General features: G+C 36.9%; 1 protein-coding gene across 1 annotated transcript in view; it reads left to right on the top strand.

Moving 5' to 3' along the window:
- Positions 1-14932, top strand: part of LOC120777122 (homeobox protein caupolican-like) — a 35551-nt gene that overhangs the window by 818 nt on the left and 19801 nt on the right. The window lies entirely within an intron of this gene.

The raw sequence follows: 14932 nt of genomic DNA, 5'->3' as shown, positions 1-14932 counted from the left end.
TATCGATCTGAAATTTTGCATGCTTCCTTTTTTTCTCAAGAATTTGTTTATCACACAAACTGACCGATCAAAATCAAGTTCTTGTATTGTCAACTTTTCCATTTGAAGATATGTCAGCATAACCTTGATTTTTGTCCTGCTTTGACGTGGTTTTTTGGCATCGACTCACCTTTGTCACGATATTCGGTCGACTGTTGGTCTATTTCCGCGTCGTTAACATGTGATTTTGGAACCATTTATGCTTTCACTTATTTTAGGCCCAAATCATCATCTTTCAAAATGGTTTTCACTGATCCTTCCAATATTCCAACGATGCAAGTGAGATCTTTGACTGTAAGTCATCGATACTCAAGCACCAATTCCTTTATTTTATTGACTTGTTGATTATCACTTGATGTTGATGGCCGTCCTGAACGTTCTCGATCCTCTTTGAACAATTTGTACCAATCAAAAACACTTGCTCGCGACAAACAGTTATCATTACACATACAACATTTAATGCAACTTCTTTGTTAAATAATTTCACTCAACGTAAATGTACCGTGTGTACTTCAGAAAAACAAGTGTTACTAAACAATAATGATTATTTTGATGTGACATTTGGCACTGATGTCACTGACTGTCACAAACCTGGAAAATATCTATTTCGACGAATGCGTTTTTGCCCGAAAAGTCTTACTGTTTTTTGCCCACAGTAGTATTTTCCGGATATTTGAAATTATTGGTAGGAATTGTAGTCTCAGGCAACGTTGCATCTTCCTTCTATTTATTTTTCATATAACAGTTTTTCCATATATAAAATAAGCATTGAAAGAATTTAATGTACTTTAATAACTGCAGTCGACATGATTTTTGGGACTGACTTACATGCTAAACTTCAGTTTCTATTACTCCAAAAATAAAGGAAATTTTTTAAATTAAAGTTAGCTTTTATAGAATTATTTTTTCGTTTTTTTTTGGCAAATCAAGTTTATTTATTATATATTATCAGGCAGAAAGCACACTTTAAGAGCTAAAAAATAAAAAAAAAAATTTTGTTGACCAGTGTAATTGTTTATTAATCTCGAAATGGGATGAACTTTACATTTCAGAGTGGCTTACGAATTTAAATTATTATGAAAAATCTTATTGCTTTGATTATTACCAGACAAATTTGTCTGAAACAACCGTGTGAAAATCGTTGAAAGAGCTAAAGGCTATCCCGAAAATCGAGTTTGAGCAGTATTTCGGCGATTGAATGAAGAGCTCGTAGAAGTGCATAATATCAAAAGAGGACTATTTTGAAGGCGACAACATTAATGTGACAATTGTATAAATATTTTTTTTCGAAACACAAATTATTTCAGGAGAACAAAAGAAGGCCAAATAAAAGCGAATTTTTCAAATTTTTTCTGAGAAAACTTTATTGATCCAAGAACTCATATTATGGTGTCTTTTAACTGTATTTTAAAACTTAGCATTAGTAAATATATTTATTTGGAATAAAACTACAGCTGATCTACGGGAGCTCATCTAGGAAAAAAGTTTTGCGATGACCACTATAACTCTGAACTGGATTATCAAAAATTAAAAAAAAAGAAACCAAATAGATGTCGTTAAAGTAATTTTAAATCAAGTAAAGCGATGCGAAGGAATAAGCAAAATATTTTTTTTTGACAAAATGGCGGTTTCTCAAAAATAAAATTTTTTTTTGGCCAAAATTTCGGCCATTTTTTAAGAAGCTCATGTTAAAATTAGAGGCTAATCGGTTTAGCCGTTTTCGAGTGATGCTGGCCACCGACTTTGAAAACACCAATTTTGAGAAAAACGTGTTTAAAGTTTGGCCTTGTACTTCCAAGCGCTCTGAAACGCCTTTCCAAATTTGCGTGCAACTTCGAAACTATTCAGCGGAATTTTCTATGTGTATTGTTAAATATACATAAATATATACACTAAGAAAATAAAATTAAAAAAAGAAAAAATTGATTTTTTTTTAATTCTAACTGTAGATAACCCCTTAAATGACCAAAACATAAAATACAATATTTTTTGTGAATTTACAATTTGAACTTCTAAACAAGCGTAAATTAGTCTCCAAAAGTTTTCACCACATAAATATGTGTATTGTGTTTAATTTTTTCTCTTTTAATATTTTTTGTTTATATTTTATCCAATAGCTGTATAAATGTCTTTAATTTTCCATGCTCTTTTAAATTATTGTAAATTTTCAGCCCAATACCCATATTTTGAACCCAAAACACAGATTCTTTATCATAACATTAACTAATTGTTTTAATGAAGACTCTTGCTTTCAAGTGTAAAGCAATGATTTCCTAGTTTTTATTGCCAGAACTTTATTTCTACAAAGTCAAATACATTCACTCATAAATTTATTTATCCTTTTTTCACGGCATTTCACCATGCAAACCCCTGACTCATACGCAAATTCCGCACAAAATTATTTCGCACTAAAAACGTGTTGAAACCCATAATTAGCTTAATGTTCTAAGCAGACAAGAGTGCAACTTAACCTCCGCTGCATACACCGCCCGCTCTGGCCGGCACAGCACTTGACTCCTTGCGGCGCAGCATGGCGAACCCGAGCAACGCTCATGAAACGTGATTAAATTTTAAATCAACGCTAATTTCGGTTGCCGCCACCACTGTGCCTACCCTATGTGTGTGTGTGTGGCTAAATACCCAAGCATAACGCGCCACACAACATTCAAAATAATTTTATTATAATTTTAAAAACGTTCGATAATTAGAGCAAAGCTTATAAGCGGCTAGAACAAGAAAACTACGATTTTGTTATGCAAAGACAGCATGTGTGCGTGTGCGTGTGTGTGCAGCTTGTTGAAAAGTAGAAGTTTAAATCACAAAAGCGCCACAGGCATGAATATTCAGAAGATGAAAATTGCTGCCCCATGGAAGACAGTGTCAGGCAGGGGGATTCAGGGAAGGCGGGCCATGGCTTTGCAACTATTGGCCGCATGGCAGGTTGTATGTGGCCGGTGGACTGTGCTGCCGTTTGGCGAGCGTTGGTCGCGCGTTAATTCAGCAAATTATGCAAGGAAATGTTTGCAACAATTTAGGACAACGCCACAACAACAACAACGATAGCCAGCATGGCAATAGCGAATATATACATACATATATGTATGTGTATACTATATGTGCGTTTGTGTATATGTAAGGAGAAAGGGCATGCAGCTTTATTTGCAACTTGCATATCGGTAATTACACGACGGTGGCAGCACTACATATGCATATACATATCTACATATAAACAGAAATTTATGTACATATATACAAACTTAATGTTTATATGGTGCATATATGTATATTGGTTATGTATAAGTATATCTCATATATATCTAAATAATGCATCCCATCTGCCTTGCACTCCACTCACTCGGCGCTTCCCTCGCCTTGCGACTTCCGCTGCTGCTTATTTGAAGATAATTTACACTGCACTCAAAGCGCTATCGCAAGCTTCTGTGTATGCATGTGCATGTATGTGTGTGTGTGTGTGTGTGTGTCGCAGTTTACTTGCTGGTATGTTGTTTTGTTTGCAAATTTGCTCCTTACGCAGGACCTTAACGCTACCGCAATGCGTTTAAGCATTCAAAGTGTATTTAAACACAAACACACACACATACAAGCTTATGTTTGCATATTCATAATAAATTGGTCGGAATGGCTACCCATTTATTATAATAAGCAAACTTGTCTTAAATTATTATAATTAAAGTAATGCATGTATGTTCAAGATTATCGGCAATTATAATTACACCCCATTGAAGGAGCTCGGAGAGGAAATTTTAGTTGGAACTGTATAAACTTTTTAGGTATATGTATAATCAACTTCCTTGCAAATATTAAAATACAACATATAGAAATATGTATATGTATGTGTGGTAGTAATATACATATATGTATATACATACATATATATATTATTTATATATGGTATATGCAGTTGTGTTAACACTTTATGGCAAAAAGTGGCACATTTCCTTGTAGTAATGATGATTGTGGCTAAAATGAGTTGAAATTATGTAAAATTAAATTATTATGAAACAACTAAGTTATTGAATTAATTTCTAGTATCATCAAACTGTAGTTTATTATGTAATGTCATGTTATTGAGTTTTAATGAAAATTTGATTAAATTAAAATTTGAAATTATATACATACATATGTAAGTATATATGTATATAGCACATGTAAATATAAGAATAAGAATGTTGATATAAGAATTTTGCAAATACCGGAAATTTCTAAAAAAATTCTTTTCTAAAGGGTGATTCATTTCGAGGATCCCTACTTTTTTAAGGAAAAAACACAAAAACTTCAAATTTAATGGGGAATGTTTATTATCATTCGAAAGAACATTCTTTTGCATTTATTTTTTCAAGATTACCACTTTCAAATGTTAGCCGCGACTACGACACAGATGGTCCATCCATTGAGTCCAGCTTTCAATGACACGCTTGACCATTTCGACTGGTAACAGGCAAATGAAACGCGTGATGTTTTACTCCAAGGCCTTAATCGAAATGGGATTGTACGCATAGACTTCAGACTTTACATACATATTTATATGTAGCTACAGGAAAAAGTCTAACGGTGTGATAGCACACGATCTTGGTGGCTAATCGGGGCCTGTGAAACTATCTGCTCACCGAAATGAAAGTATTCGACGTAGTACCCGCCGGGAGAAGCAGAGGAAGACCTCCACTCAGTTGGAGGGACCAGGTGGGGAAAGACCTGACTTCACTTGGAATCTTCAATTGGCGACACCTTGCGAAAAGAAGAAGCGACTATCGCGCTTTTGTTAACTCGGCTATAACCGCATAAGCGGTTTCTACGCCAGTAAAGAAGAAGAAGAAATGTTCCCTTAATAAATCCATTGATTGATGCGATAGTGAGAAGTGGCGCCGTCTTCTTGCAACCGAATGTTGCCGAGATCACGAGCTTCAATTTCAGGCATCAAATAGTTGGTTATCAAAACGCAGTAACGGTCGCCATTAACGATTACGTTCCCACCGGCATTAGTTTTAAAGAAATATGGACCGATGATTTCACTTGCGCACAACCCACACCAAACCGCTGTGTTTTCTTCAGGTTGCTCTTCGTCCAAAATGCGGCAATTTTGGCCGCTTACATACCCATTGAGGCAGAAAGTGCCTCATCGCTGAACAAAATTTGGCTGGCAAACGTCGGATCTTCTTGGAACTTTTCAAGAGCCCAAAGAGCGAAGCGATGTCAATTGGGAAGGTTGAGCGGCTTCAGTTCTTGCGCAACTTGCGCTCAGTTATTCTATACGTCAGTTCGAGGTTGCGAGTAGTGCGCTCAGCCGGCACATTATGATGGCCATAAGTTGAGCGAAACACATTTGCAAAATAAATCTTAGTAAATGGTGGCTATTTAAGAAATATCAATTTCTTTAAAAATATCTGTTACTGAAAAATATCGATAACTGAAAAAACTCGATTTTTTGTTAGTATATATCAGAATATTGATTTTTCAGTAGTTTTTCCCAATTTTTTATACAACCAACCAATAGGTTGAAGGTTCTTTGCAAAATAACAACATGTCTCACACAGGGATTTTTGAAATTTTTGTAACTTTTTACTGAAAATAACAATAAAGAGATAAAAAAAGTTAATTTCGAACCCTTCACAGGTGAATTTTTCTCAGCATAAAAGTAAATAAAAATCTGTAGCTTGATTTTGATAGGTTAGTATATATGACAGTTATATGGCGTAGTTGTTCGATCTGAACAATATGTTTGAAGATTTTAGTGATGCTTTGAATAGTAATCTATACCAATTTTTGTGAACATCCATTGCCAAATAAAAAAGTGTTCCATTCACATGCGTTGAGTTGGATGGGTCAGTGTGTATGACAACTATATGCTATAGTTGTTCGATCTATACAATTGCTTTAGAGATTGTAGCGATGCTTTGGGTAATATCTATGCCAAATTTCCATTCTATTAAATTTCTATATAATTTTCAAAAAAAGGTTGTTAAGATTTCTTTTAATTGCTGTAAAAAGAGTATTTCTTCTTCTTTATTGGCGTAAACAAAGTAGGGTACTACTCAAACGAAATAATTGCATATATTGTAAGAAAAAAAAATTCACAATGAAAGAAGAGAAGTCGTATAGAACATGCCAGCACCAATATGTCTACACGTCTCTATATACAGACTTTTGTATGTGCATGCAAGAATTTATATAATATTACATTAAATATAATATGTTCCGCATATGTAAACATTTTTTGAATTCTATCATCGACTTACAACAACACTACGGTATATTGCTGCTAAAGCTTTGTGCTACTTAGTGACTAAAAGCCCTCCAAATAACCACTTTTTAATGATACATATAAGTGAACAATCAATCTTAAGGACTTACATGGGTTTCCTCGTAGAACTTGGACGAAGGAAAAAAACTGAAACTTATGAAAAAAAAAAAAAAAATGGAAATTTCTGTGAAAATTTCGCGACATTATTTTTTGAAATAATTGTATCTCACAGATCTGTGTAAAATTTCATGAAGATAGGTTAAGTAATTCTCGAGAAATCTTGCCATCTTGTTAACCGACTTTAAAAGCACAGTTTCGCGTTTAAAGACGGCGCACTTAGCCTAGCTAGCCTCAAAAAGAAGTCTTTCGATTTAAAGTACTCTAAAAATAACTCTTTCCACTTTGGAACATAAAAGGTAGGGTTGTGTAATTTTTAAATATCTCGAATTATGAAGTTTTAAATCTTTATAGAAAATAATTTCTAAAATCCGCCAAATATTGGTCGCAATCGAACTAGTTCCCTGACTACTTTCGATATAATTGCACGTAACTCATATTCATAAATATTTATTCATAAATGTATGTCTACACATACTTGCACGCATACGTGTCTCTGTATCAGTGCATATGAATTTTTATGAGGTGTCCTTATTATCCATAACCGAATGCCGAAGACAATGCGTTGCAAAAATGCACATTGATTGCATGAATGAGTGAGCGAATGAGTGTGGCAGGCGCAAAAAACAAAGCAGACAACATGCACAACAACAAAAACAGTAAAAATAGCACAAAATAAGCACAGAAGCTGCAGAAAGGACAAATGTACACACACACATGCATATAAGCTTTGGCTCACAGGGCTAGACGGCAAAAGGCATAGCAGAAATTTTTCAGTTCCACATTCCATAATTGATTTATGAATTTTTAATGTGCGTATGCGCGTTGAAAACACAAAAGCAACTAAGCGACACAAACACACGCACACATACATATGTAAACGTAAATACACATATACATACATACGTATGTATGTACGGAGGCTGTGTAGCATTTGGAACAATGCAAAAACTTCTGTTAAGCAGACAGCGGTAGCAGCAACACCAGCAACAACAACAACTCACGCAATTATTGTCATTCTGCAGCAGTCGTTGCCGAGCGAAATCATTATTGCTGCTACTTTGCAAACAATTTTTTTCGGCCAACTTTTCAACTCATTGTGTGAATATTTAAGTGAGTGGCTCGCTTTGTGGAGGCGAACTTCATTACCAGTTGCAGGCGCAGCAGACACCGAGCGGGCAAAACAGCAACGGCGGTAGCCAAAGCAGCGCCACTCGGCGTTTTTTGTGCAAAAATAAGTGCTCATAACAACATATACTGTAAATATGTATGTATATATTTGTGTAAGTCGTTGTTGTTGTTCTGTCTGTTGGCCAAATGTGGTTTTTCAAAGTAGTTCAACGGCTTACCTTCGCATTTTGACCACAGCTACTGTCATGCGTTTTATTCTTAGGCTTTGTTATTGTTGTTTTTGCCAGTTAGCTTTCGCAAAAATAAAAACCTACAAGCATTAGTTAAGCCTTTTTACCTTGCGGTTGTGTTTTTTTAGCGCTTTTAATTTTTTCGGCAACAATAACGGCATTGGCGCTTGGCCGCGCTCTTTGTAGTTGTTGCATTGGCGTTCACCAGCAAATTTATATGCAATAAAAATGCGCTCGAAGATTGCGCAAATTCAACTGGTTGTGTATAAAATACATAAATCATAAAATTAATAACCGTAAATTGACGGCAGCGACTCGAGAAGACCAATAAGTGGGTGTACTAATGTTTTTGTGTACTCTATTATTTGTTCTCTTCTACTTTCTTCTTTTGCACATATGTACAACCTTGTGCACATTTCTTGGATCAAATTGAATAACCGTTGCAACCTTTTCGGATAACGGGTTACTAAGCTTTTTGAGCTTTAGAAATATAATTATATGTGGAGAATAACCGAATACCGTTCTCTGGGAGCTTCAATCAATGAAAATGTTAATTTAACGACCGAGAATATGAAAGCTTTGCCTACATAACTTCGAGCAGCTTTTATACGCCCTTTAAGTTAGTCACGAAGGAAACGTCGGAGACCCTATATCAATATCTATATCAATATCTGTATCTGTATCTATATCTATATCTATATCTATATCTATATCTATATCTATATCTATATCTATATCTATATCTATATCTATATCTATATCTATATCTATATCTATATCTATATCTATATCTATATCTATATCTATATCTATATCTATATCTATATCTATATCTATATCTATATCTATATCTATATCTATATCTACATCTAAATCTATATCTATATCTATATCTTTATCTATATCTAGATATATTAGGGTTGTTTTTTGAACCATTAATTTTTATCAATTCCGTCACGAAATTTCCTTGGAAATACCCTAAAAAAAATTCCCTGAAAATTTTAACCCTTAATAGTATTACCATTAAGAACTGGACCAAGGCATGTAAAAATGTTCCATAGAAAATACACGACAATCGTGATTTTTTTATTTTTAAATACCTACAGATCAGAGGTATTTTATGGCATCGCTTTGACTTTAGACGCATATTTCTCAGAATTATTCACTCTACAAAAGTGCTCAGTGCAACAAAGTCGTAACTCACACCGGCGCGGTAGTACGGGGCTCTAAACCTCATTTTTCCACGAAATTCGCATTTTTTTGGAAAAATCTATGAAAATTCCATGCAGCCTTACTTAAAAAGCTGAATATCTCGAGAAGTATTAATGTTAGCGATTTTGACCTCGGACCTTTTTGGTAGCAAATAAAATTGCCTACAAGTTTGTCATGTACATTTTTTCTGTAGCTCTTGTCATTTACGAGATACATTTGATATGCGTATGAAATATGTTGGATCTGTAAAGAGTATTCGATGCAACCGAAGTTAACGTTTTTTATTGTTAATAAGTCACTTATATTAAGATGACTTTCGGGAATTATCTTTTTAACTTTCATATTTGTATATTGTTTTAAATTTTTGGGGTCAGGGTTCTAAATATTCAAAGTATACGTGTTTCAAGATTATACAGTGAAATTAAAAAAAAAATTAAATTATTTTTTGAGAGGTCTCCGACGGCGCTAAAAAGTCCTCCAGTACTGCCAGTCGCTACACTGTGGTTACTTAGGACCTCTTAAAGTTGTCCTTCCCCTATCTCAATTTTCTTTCCAAATCCAACATAATTGTTCAAGACCAACATGTGGCAACAATACTTTCGAGTCTGAAATTTTCAATGTACTTATACATACATAAGGTCAGATCAATGAGAACACGCTCAAAAGGATGCATGTTGCTAGCTTAGCTAACATAGAAATCGCTCACAGCGAAGCGGAAAGCGGAAGTGAAACGGAAATTGTAACTTCATGCTATGCAAACCAAAAACGCAAAAAAAAAATAAAATAAAACATCAAAAGTTTGCCCTCACGCACTGATGTTGATATACATATATGTGTGTATGTATGTAGTACATAAATTTACTTATATGAATGTACATATACAAACAGATGGATACACCTCCTGCTAGTGGGTCATCCCCACTCCACACCGCACTTAACATATTTGCCAATCAAGCGGATATGCGCGTGCGAGCGCCGAACGGTTGTGTGAGTATGACGAGCGTTGTTCTCCAACTTTTTCGACGAAAAATTATCAAGCAGCTGGCCGAAGATGCGAAGCGAAAAGAAGATCAAAGTAGCGCCCATAAAAGGTAATAATGTGCAAATATTAAAACAGCAAATTATTGCAATTGAAGCACGGATTGCTGTGTAAAGAAGGTGGGGCGTGGAAGCAAAAAATAAAAATATGCAAAAATACTACACACACAGAGAAACAGGCAGCATTTGTGGCGGAGAAACAAATAACCGAAAAAAAATCAAAAAGAGATAATGCCAAGTCAGACGTGACTAAAACAAGCCGAAACAAAATGGGGCGACACGCAAATCGCAAATACGCGCTTTAGTTTATGACAACAACAGCAGCAATAATTTCGAATGCAACAGAACAATTGAAAGAGTGATGAGCATGCGCATGAGAATAAATACAAAAAAAATAGTGAGGAAACCAGGAAAAGTTTCAACGTGCAATAGAAAGTCTGCTGCCGTTACGTTTCGTTAATTTGCCAAAAAGCAGGCAACCACAATGAGCAGAACAGAAACAAAAACTAGAAACAGCAGTAAGACATTCCATGACAGCATTGAAGCTTGCAGCGATGCTTCTTCTTCTTTATTGGCGTAGACACCGCTTACGCGATTCTAGCCGAAGAAGCACAGAACAGCCTCGGATCAGCTGTATTGTGGACTGTATTGTGGAAATAAACTATTGAAATTTTTTTATATAAATAAAAATTGCCCACTTATCAAACTTATCTTGCCTGCGGTGAGGATATCTGTAAACACAGCAATCAACGCCAATTGTGCAATTTTTCACTCACATAAAGTCCATACTTTTTCATTTAATTGATATTGTGGTACTCGAGTGTTGGCAATCAAAGTCCAAGCAATAAAAATTAAACGCTCCTAAATTGTGCAAAACTCTGCCAACACCTCGAGACGAGCATTCCGACAATAATTTATAAATCTATGCAGAGATTGTGCGGTGGTGTTACGGTGCCACAAGGAGCATGCTGGCGACTGACTGCTAGCAAAGGAAGTGTGTGGAGTGTGCGCAGCGCTTAACTATCTCTAAGTGTCTGCTCATATCCTATCTACAGTAATTTCTCGATAAATTCCGGAAAATTTTGAGACCGGAATAAAAGCAAAAGCAAGGGCCAGCAACACACCTTGCAACACGACTGATGTAGTAAGACACGGCTGGTGCAGTGCCGCAACGTATACAAGCACTTGGGCAGCGTGTGTAGCAATGCGATATGTGGAGCATTTGGTAGGATTTTTATTTTGGTTGCACGGTGAGAGGGAGCCTTGTGTGTGTGGGGCGACAAGAAAAAAAGGGTTTTGGAGCGCTGTAGCTGCTTGCCTCGTTAAAATGCGAGCGTTCATTGCGAACAAAGTGTGGAGGATCATTAAAAATAAACTGTCTTGCGTGCTGATAATAAGCGTGCAACAATAGCCAAGTCAAGAAAAGTCAAACGCACACACGTACACACATACTTACATACATACATGTAAGTATATCGCATGCGGCTGGACGTTGTGAGTTACGAAATGAAGGCAAGGTGTAGACTTGTGGTCTTGTGAAGGCGCTGTGGCGCGTTGCCTGCTTTATAGTGGACTTGCTGCAACGCACACACTTGTAAGTGGCTTGTGCAACCTTTCTTCGTGCAGCTTTTATGTCTTTTTTATCTGTCACAGCAAGCAAAAAAGCAGCAACTACACTTGATAGCAGCGCATTCACGTTGCTCGTGTGCGCGTTTGTGTGCGCGTCTGTGGCACTTGTGGCCGCCAGCGGTGGACATTCATTGCGAATTCATTAGATTTCATTCATGAAAATGTTTTTATTATGCGAGAACGTTTTCGTCTGTAATTTGCGCTGTTGTGCCTTAATCTGCTTACTCCACGCGTTTTGTGTGTGTGTGTGCGCCTGCGCTTAATGGCCTCCAATAACTGCGAATTATGAATGTGATTAGATAGTGGCTGTCCAATTGAGTGTCCATTTCGTTCGATTGGATGGAGTCATCCGAAGGTGTTGAGCTGCAGTTCGGACATAGCGCCAAATTACCATTATTATAGATCTTGCATGTTATGCCCCATCCCAACCACCTTTCCTTTCGGCGCGCTTCTTGCCACAAATGCGCCACCCGCTCGCCATGGTTAAGGCTTTGTGTGAGTTTTTTTTTTCGTTTTCAACTTCCCAATTGTGTTTGACCATAAACGTAAATAACGCATTGTGTTTGTAGGCCTTTACATGCAACACGGTTGGGCGTGTATGTGTGTTGCAGGTTGTGTTGCGCAGTAGCTGCGCCTTCAGGCAATCTCGTCGTGCAATTTCTTTGGCTGGCGATATTGTGTTGCACGTTCGCATATGCAGATTATGAGCGCTTGTTTGGGTTTAGGTATGTGTAGAGTGTTTTTTTGTGGGGCGCGTTCGTATTGGTTGCAATTGCATGCAGATTTGCTGCTACTAGATGATTATGGTTATTGTGCTTAATGTTTGTTTAGCGACCGTTTATCATGTTGCTAATTTGCAATTTCTGCACTAATAATAAGTTGGTATGCGTTAGCCGAAAATTGTTAAAATATATGTGAGCAGTTTTGGGGCGTTATAGTACATTAAAGGACACTGGCGTAATTGCTGTATATGAAAACTTTTTATATTGTTTTGTTGCTTACTTTACTCTACAGTAGTAAGATGATCGATGGTTTAAGTTTCTAATTCATGCATTAACTACACATTTGTATATATTTACCATATAAAATTTAGTATAGCGTATCTTGAAGTATAACACATGAGTAGTCGAAGGTAATGAATATAGTTTTAACGAACTTTAAAATTTTTCAATATTTTTCCACTTTTTGGGTTTTTTGGGATGATTTTTTATGTTGTTGTAGAATGTTGAGGTTTCCATAAAGACTACTTACTATATCTAACGTACATTATGCGTATCTACAGAGCAGTTTTTTAAGTATTTATAATGAACAGAAAAATTCGGAAAAATTGAGATTTGTTTCTCAACATAGTATCCGTTTAACTCAATACAAGTGACCCAGCGATGCTCCAATTTCTTTATATCACACCTTTCGAATTTAAGAAAACTGTGAATATCCATTTCTGACCGATAGGATAGACTTGCCTGCGGCACAGGTTAGGAAGATCGTACTTGGACTGCTATATGTAATCCTTTGTGGGCCATAGAAAAGAAGAAATCTTGTGCACGAACTTGACGAACAAAACACTTAGTACCTAATACAAATTTGCACAGGTGTTTCAGTTCAATTCCAGCCAGCTCGCTGGGATGCCTGAAGGTATGCGCTATCAAATATTTTAACATTGAGCTCCCAAAAGCCGGACGGTCAAGCAAGAAGTGTTGCGTTGTTTCAACCTCATCCTCTTCTATACAGCATCTGCAGATGGAATCTGGTGGGGTTTCCAGCTTTACTGCATGCACACCAATAGGGCAATGGCCGCAACACTAGAGAGAGGTCAGCCTTACTGAGAGCAAAGAGATCACTTGCGATCTATTTGTGGTCAAAAAGCTTTTGCGACAGTGCATTTACCGATGGTGGTCCAGCGCTGGCCAAGCTTGCGTGAAGCCCAGCTATCTAGTAGTAGAACAGAAGAGGCTACACGCGTACCGACACGCTCTTATTCTACCTATGGCGGTTCTAGGTTGCCTTTTCTGGCTAGCTCATCAGCTTTACAATTTCCTGCGATTCCGTTGTGGCCTGGCATCCATACCAGTCTTATCACAAAGATACTTGATGCTACTGATAGCCAGGTTAGGCACTCTTTGCTCAGTCCTGAACGCACTAGGCTATTATCGCCGCTCTGCTATCTGAGTGCATGGTCACTTCTCTGAAGGAGACTGCACACCGGAGCACAAAATCTACTGCTACCTTAATGGCTACAACCTCGGCCTGGAAGACACTGCAATAGTCAGGAAATCTGAAGCTGGATTTGATAGAGAGCTCCTCACAGTAAACCCCTCCACCAATTTTCTACCCAAACTTTGATAACCTTCTTGAGTTTCTTTGCAAGTGTGGTCTTTTCTAGAGCCTTCTACCATACCATACATTCATACCATATCTTCATAGAACATAATCCAAAGGCCCTGGTTCTTTCAGTAATACCGCATAGGGCGACATATAAGAAAAGTATAAAGGGCTGATAAAGACAGACATTGCATGAAAAGTACTGGTCCGCTTTCTAGGAACAAATTTAGTATAATGTTGGCGATACTGGTACAATAGAGGTCGATCCTAACAGGGATCTCACTTGGACAGCCTATTACACCGGTTCGTTGTGGTACCTAAAATTCATATATGTATGTATAATAGATCATGAGTTCCTTGCACCTCGGAAGGTAAGACTGGCGAGAAGTTTCCACCTTAGGAGAAAACTCCTCCACCTTCCCATCCTTCATACAACTGTGATAATTAGCGTCCGATAATACACTTAGCCTTATCTCATGGATGCTTATTGGACATTGACGGCGTGTCCATGTTTGCATTCCTTCATATACCCAGTTTCCCTCAACCTTATAGCGCATTTCGCAAGTATGAAATGACATTGTCGTATGTTTTATTGCGCCGCAGTGCACCGGAGATTCCGTATGAGCCGCTCTTTGGACATGTTGAAGCTTCTCAGTAAGTGTAGTATTTTCCAGGGCCCTCTGCTAGACGAACACATCATTGGACATTATTGGCTTGATTATGGTTTCGTAGAAGTCCCACCTTTTCTCTAAAACTCCTCTGCAGCAATATAAGACAACTGATGCCTTCATTACTTTCTTCTCAATATTTGGCCTACATGAAAGCTTTTTATCAAGAATAAGTACTAGGTATTACACCTTATCAACAGATCGAAGACCTCAGCCTCCGAAAAGCGAAAAGGAACATCAGAAATTTGCCATTATTTAACATAATTTGAAGAAATATGGACATTTCT

The sequence above is a fragment of the Bactrocera tryoni genome, chromosome 5 (assembly GCF_016617805.1).
Source record: "Bactrocera tryoni isolate S06 chromosome 5, CSIRO_BtryS06_freeze2, whole genome shotgun sequence".
NCBI classification, from domain to species: Eukaryota; Metazoa; Arthropoda; class Insecta; order Diptera; family Tephritidae; genus Bactrocera; species Bactrocera tryoni.
This window is presented reverse-complemented; position numbering and strand designations above follow the sequence as displayed.